General features: G+C 43.8%; 1 long non-coding RNA gene across 1 annotated transcript; it reads right to left on the reverse strand.

Moving 5' to 3' along the window:
• Positions 1–5,125: 5,125 nt before the first annotated feature.
• On the reverse strand, positions 5,126–6,178 carry LOC136304184 (uncharacterized). Its single transcript, XR_010724412.1, has 3 exons — positions 5,998–6,178; positions 5,632–5,726; positions 5,126–5,273 (listed from the first exon to the last, which is right to left on the reverse strand). It is a non-coding gene; the product is annotated as an uncharacterized lncRNA (long non-coding RNA).
• Between the last annotated feature and the right edge of the window lie 201 nt (positions 6,179–6,379).

A 6,379-nucleotide genomic window follows, 5' to 3' on the forward strand; every position in this document is an offset into this window, starting at 1 on the left:
ACAAGCAGCCCCGAGCCACCCGGGAGGGACAGGCCCTGCTGTGCCAGGCCTGGGCTCAGGGCTTGGCCTTTCTGCTGCCTCCAACTAGCCCAGGCCTTGCTCAGCATTGCAGTTCCCTGCTCACAGCCTGCAGCTCCCTGCAATCCTGGCCTCAAGGATCTGCTCTCAGCAGTCCCTGGGGAGCCTTTGGCACTCCCTGCCCTCAGTGGGGCCCAGGGATGCTCCAAGGGACTTGGAGTTTGGCTTCTGCCTCCTTGAGCAGCTTCTTCAACCCTCTCTCCATGCCTAAGCGTCCTGGACTCAGCCCCAAATCCAGTGTGGGGCTCATGAAAATACAGAATACCTTCACGAGCTCTTTCTCTCTCTTCAGTTGTCTTCATGTCTCCAATGTAAGAAATAAAATACAAATTTCTAAACTCAGTTAAGATTTCTACTGTAAGGTGCCTTCTCTCAGTTAAAATACTGGTGACCTTGTTATCTTGTACCTATTGAAAGGTCTCTTTTGTTAAATACCGTTTACCCCATACCTGCCTTCTCTCGTTAAAGGCTACTTATCGCAGTATCTCGTACCTATTGAAAGGTCTGCTTTGTTAAATACTGTTTACCCCATACCCATTGTTATTGTAATGCTTTCCCTGTTAAATGCTATTTACCTCAAAGTCTCTTCCTTTAGAACTGTATTCTTCCCCGTCGAGTACCTGTTCCTGCCCTGCCGGCTCCCGCCCTGCTGGCTCCCGCACGGCAACCGGTGACTCCACCCGGTATGTAAATGAAGAAGACTCCCACGGACCTCAGCGCCCAGAAGGAGCGGAAAAAACCCCTAAAAACAACGAGCCAACATGAAACCAAGGGCTAAGACAAACCACTCTCGGTCGGCAGAACCATAGAGAACCTGACAGCAATCCGTGCTGGATTCCGCCTCGTCACCATAACTTGAACAGCACTCGACCAGACAGGCATCTCTAGACCACGAGTTATGAGTGTTTTTTTCCTGGGGTTCAGCCCAAGGGATGAATTATTAAAAAAAATATGAATATCGCCCTAATGCCGATATCCAACTATGACGGACAAAAGACTCTCTAACAGTTTAAAGTTAGAAAGTGTATGTTTAATTACGACGCCGGGCAGCGTGCGGGATAGCTCCCAAACACACGCGCACCTACAGAAGATCACAGGGTCTTTTTATGTACAGAAGTATTGAATACCCTAAACACAAATGTGTATTCATGACTTTAGTACATCCCATTCCCCGCTTCGTATGGTAATTAGCCAAAAGCTATTAAGCATGCGTGGTTTGTTCTTTGAAATGGGTCGGTGGTCTTTTTTATGGGGCAAGGTCTCAAAATGATGAAGTAAGTGAGTCTTCTTCGCTTTGACTTTTTAATCTTTTAGTGTTGTGTGACAACTGAATCCTGTTTTCCCAGGAGTATTTGATCTATGAATTCATTGTCCTTCTTGAAGCCTATTGATCAGTCAGAATACACAAACATAAGTGGACAGGCCTCATGATTTATCAGTTCCTTAAATCTGGTTTCTGCTTATCAAAAGGGAAGTCTATCTGTCTTACTTCAGCAATATCTGGTTTAACTAAAACCTTTAATTCTTCAAAATTAATGTTTCATTTCCCCACTTCCTCTTTAAAGTGAGTAAATTCTTTTACTCAATATATAGAGTCTTCTTCATCTATCCAAGTTGTACAACTAGTGTCTCTCAAGACCAATCCATACGCTTTCGATAGTGAAGTTAAGGCTGTTACTCTTCGTAGCATCCTCCAATTCCAAATAAGTATCACTACAGATGAAACTAAACTTATACTAACTAAAAAAGTAACACAACTATAGGGTGGACTAAGGTATTTAGTATACCGGTTGCTGTCGGAGACCACCCAAAAAGCTCATCCCACCAATGATGAGACACATGTTCCTCAAGCCTTTTAAAAACTCCTTTGATGGTCTCTGTGTCACGGTGTATTGTAATTAACATCTTTTTCCCCTCTTCCTTAATTTTTTTTAAGATTTCTCTCAATTCAGGATGTCTCATCAATTGAGTAACTAGAGTCAGATTCATTCCTATGGGCACAGGCAGTATTTTCTCCACAGTGGTTAGGTTAGTCTTTATATATTGATGTGATACTACAGGTGCTCAATAGGAAAAATCACATCTCCTAATTCTAACAAAATTACAAACACAAAAATTGAATTGCGTCTCTTTTACAATTTGGTTATCTACCCTTATGATGGGGCATGCTGTCCTTAGACAGAGGCACCCCTGTCCTGTATACACCAATGAAGTTTTCTGTTTGCCTGGATGTGTTTCAAAGTGACAAATACTTTGGTCTGTATCTAAACAAGTGTCTTTGTCACTTTCTAATGTCTTTTCACATATATATCTTAGTTGTCTCCTTGCAGTACAGGGTTCTAGATTAACAGTTTGCTATTTTCCTTCAATTTCTGTGCCCACATCCTGTGTTCAGAAGGGTACAATACAGCTCCCTCATGGTTTAACCCTAAGGGCACTATTGGGCGTATTAGGTCCACTGAGGCATCGTGTATGGTTAAAACAAAGGCTGTCACTATACTAGTCTCAGGGTTATAGGTGAAATTGACTAACACCTACCAAGACTGAAGCTCCTTCTCCATATCAGAGGCATTGTCCCAAACAATTTTGCGACTTTCGGCAGGAAACGTTCCCTCTCCACCTTCTCTGATAACTGCAGCAGCCACTGATTGCATCCACAGTTGTGCTTGAGTACATCGTAGAGCTAGTTAAATGTTTTCACTAGCTGGACTTAGCGCATTAATTATTGCCTCATGATCTCGCTCTTCTGTGTTTTCCCATTCTGGTAGTATTTGGATCAATTTCCAATGATTGTTACCCAGTGCAAGTAGCGAGGATTGCAAAGGTTGCTGTAGTTGAACTAAATCATTCCCTACTGAGGCTAATTTATTTATCAGTACTTCAGAATCTACGGTATTTAGTACTCCCAACCCTGTTCCTAGCAATCCGGTGAGATCCCTCTTACTTCTAAAGTTAGAAGGCATACCCTTTTGGAGCCAAGTGGTCCAGTCCATAAAGGAGTTCTTGAGAGATGGAGCACATTCTGGTTATTTACTTGTACTCCCATTTTTACTCATTTTAAAGACCACTTTGGGTTAATTATCAGCCCAATTTTGGTCTTATTGCACACCCCTCTATTTTGAGTCTAAACTGAGGGCATTTACTCGAATATTTGTCACAGCATTCAGGACTAATTCGGATGGGTCTCATGGGTGGGTGGTAAGCCTCATGGAACCCGTCCTGTACAAATGCATACTTACAACCCCACACATTTCTTCTTTCCCACAAGCTTGCATTCGTGACTTTTAGCATGTTATTTAAAGCCTTACGAGAGTAAGCATCGTAAGCTCTCCCTTCACACCTGTTTATCTCGGTCACATTGTACCTACGTGGTATTGCATTGATTCTTGTTATATTTACAGTAATTACTGCAGTAATTACAATTTTCCACATAATGTCCATGATAACTATTAGTCTATCTATTCGTAGTTCCGAGTGAGCTTCAGCTTCAGTTCATTATCACCTGGTGTGATCTTCCAGATTCCTTCTGGGGCTTTCTTCACTCAGGAGTGATGGATCCAGGCTTTCTGTTCTTTGATCTTGTTTGCAGTGAAGGTAGTAAGAAGCACCTGGAATGGTCCTTCTCACTGTGTTTCCAAGGTCTTTTCTGCAAAAGACTTAACATATGCATACTGGCCCATCTAATTCTCTGTTTTGAGCTCCGACCACATATTTCTCAATTTCTCTAAGTTGTCTATTCAGGGCCTCCATATACCTATGTAGGGTCTCTTCCCCTACTTGCATAGGTGTTGTTCCTTCTTGAACTGCATATGGCCTTCCATACAGTTTTTCAAGAGGGCTTAGTTTCTCTTTTGCCCTTGGTTTTGTCCGAATTTGCAATAATGCCAATGGGAAAGCCTGGGGCCAGGGCAAATTTACTTCTTGCCCCAATCTCACAGTTTGTTGTTTAATCAAGTGGTTCATTTTTTCCACTTGACCGCTAGATTGAGGGTGGTATGGGGTATGCAATTCCCAATCTATTCCCAGGTGATTACTTATTTGCTGCACAATTTTTGAAATAAAGTGTGGCCCTCTATCTGAGGATATGGTGGCTGGAACTCCAAACCTCGGTATTATTTCTTGTAACAGTGCTTTGGTTACCTTTCAGGTCTTAGCTGTTCTGGCAGGAAAGGCTTCTGGCCATCCTGAAAAGGTATCGGTTAACACCAATAGGTAACGATATCCTCCCTTCCTGGGTAGCTCTCTAAAGTCAATTTCTCATTGTTGCCCAGGTCCACAGCCCTTCCCAATTTGTCCCACTTTAGGCTTAGGAGTATTTTTGGGATTAGTTTGGAGGCAAAGGCTACACTGACGAATTCCTTGTATCACTGTGCCCTGCAATTTCCTGGCCATGATCCTTTCTTTTAAATAGTTATACAGGGCATCTATTCCCCAGTGTGTTTTCTCATGCTCCCTCTGTACTAATGCCCACAACAAATAGGAGGGTACTACAAGTTTCCCTTCTTCTGTTACAGCCCATCCCTCCTGGTTATAACTTGCCTTTTCTGCCTTAATGAGTTTCTTATCCTTTTTATTGTATTTTAGCTTATCCTCAATAGAAATTTTTCCATCTGGAATTAATGCTGCTTCAATTATCTCATCAGGTATCTCACCTTTTGCTGCTTCTTTTGCCTCTCTATCCGCCAGCATATTCCCTTCTTCCAATTCTGAGCTCACCTTCTGGTGTGCTTTGATATGCATGATGGCTACCTTCTCAGGTAATTGTACTGCCTCCAACAGTCTCAATATTTCTTGTGCATGTTTAATATCCTTCCCTTGCGAGTTTAACAGTCCTCTCTCTCTCCAAATGGCTCCGTGGGCATGCACGACTCCAAATGCATACCTTGAGTCTGTGAAGATATTAATTCTTTTTCCTTCTGCCAGCTCTAGGGCTCGAATTAAGGCTATTATCTCAGCCTTCTGTGCAGAGGTGTTCGTTGGTAATGGTTTGGACTCTATTACCTCTCTGCTTGTGGTAACTGCATACCCAGCACGTCTTTTCCCACTGATGACATAGCTGCTCCCATCAGTAAACCAGGTTTCGGCATTTTCAAGCGGGCTATCTTTCAGATCCGGGCGACTGGAGTAGGTGGCTTCAATGCTCTCCAGGCAATCATGGATCACTGGTTCTCCCATACTTCCGCTGAGGAAGGAAGCTGGGTTCACAATGTTAGTTACCACAATCTCAACATCATCCTGTTCCACCAGTATAGCTTGGTACTTCAGGAATCTCTGTGGGGAGAGCCAATGCCCCCCTTTCGCTTCCAGGACTGTAGACACTGTGTGAGACACTAGCACCGTCGTCTTCTGGCCCAGGGTGAACTTGCGTGCCTCTTGGATGTTCACTGCCACTGCTGCAACGGCTCTGAGGCACCCTGGCCACCCCTTAGCTGCCGTATCCAGCTGCTTAGAGAGGTAGGCAACTACCCTTCAATACGGGCCCAGGTTTTGTGCTAGTATCCCTAAAGCGATCCCTTGCTTCTCGTGAGAAAACAAAAAGAATGGCCTACTCACATCTGGAAGTCCCAAGGCTGGTGCTGACATGAGGGCCTTCTTTAGCTGGTCGAAGGCTCGAGCTGCTTCTTTGTTCCACTGAAGATCTCTGCTTCCTTCTGTGGTCAAGGCATACAGAGGTTTAACAAGTAATCCATAGTTATAAATCCACAGTCTGCACCATCCTGTCATGCCTGAGAAGGTTCTCAGTTCTTTCACTGTCTGAGGCTTTGGGGTCTGGTATATTGCCTCTTTGCGATCTTGCCCTAACGTTCTCTGTCCAGCACTCACTTCATAGCCCAGGTAAATTACTGTTTGCCTCACCATTTGGGCTTTCTTCTGGGACACCCAATACCCCTGTAGGCCCAAAAAGTTTAGGAGGCTTACCATCCAGTCCACACATGTTTCCTGGGTCTGGGTGGCTATTAGGAGGTCATCCACATACTGGAGCGACTGTCCTTCTCCTGGTGGAGGTTCCCAAGACTCCAAATCCTTTGCAAGCTGTTCCCCAAATATGGTGGGGGAGTTTTTGTACTTTTGAGGCAAACACACCATGTGAGCTGAGTTTTTCGTCCAGTTTTGGGGTACTCCCAGTCAAATGCAAAGATTTTCTGGCTGGCTTCATGGAGAGGGAGGCAAAAGAAAGCATCTTTCAAATCTAAAACAGTAAATCAGGTTAGTTCAGGGATTAAACGAGTTAACAATATATAAGGGTTAGCAACTACTGGATCCAAGTCTTCAGTTATCTTATTAACAGCCTTTAAGTCCT

This window comes from Chamaea fasciata, unplaced genomic scaffold (assembly GCF_029207755.1).
Source record: "Chamaea fasciata isolate MVZ Bird 193981 ecotype frontalis unplaced genomic scaffold, bChaFas1.0.hap1 SCAF_56, whole genome shotgun sequence".
NCBI lineage: Eukaryota > Metazoa > Chordata > Aves > Passeriformes > Sylviidae > Chamaea > Chamaea fasciata.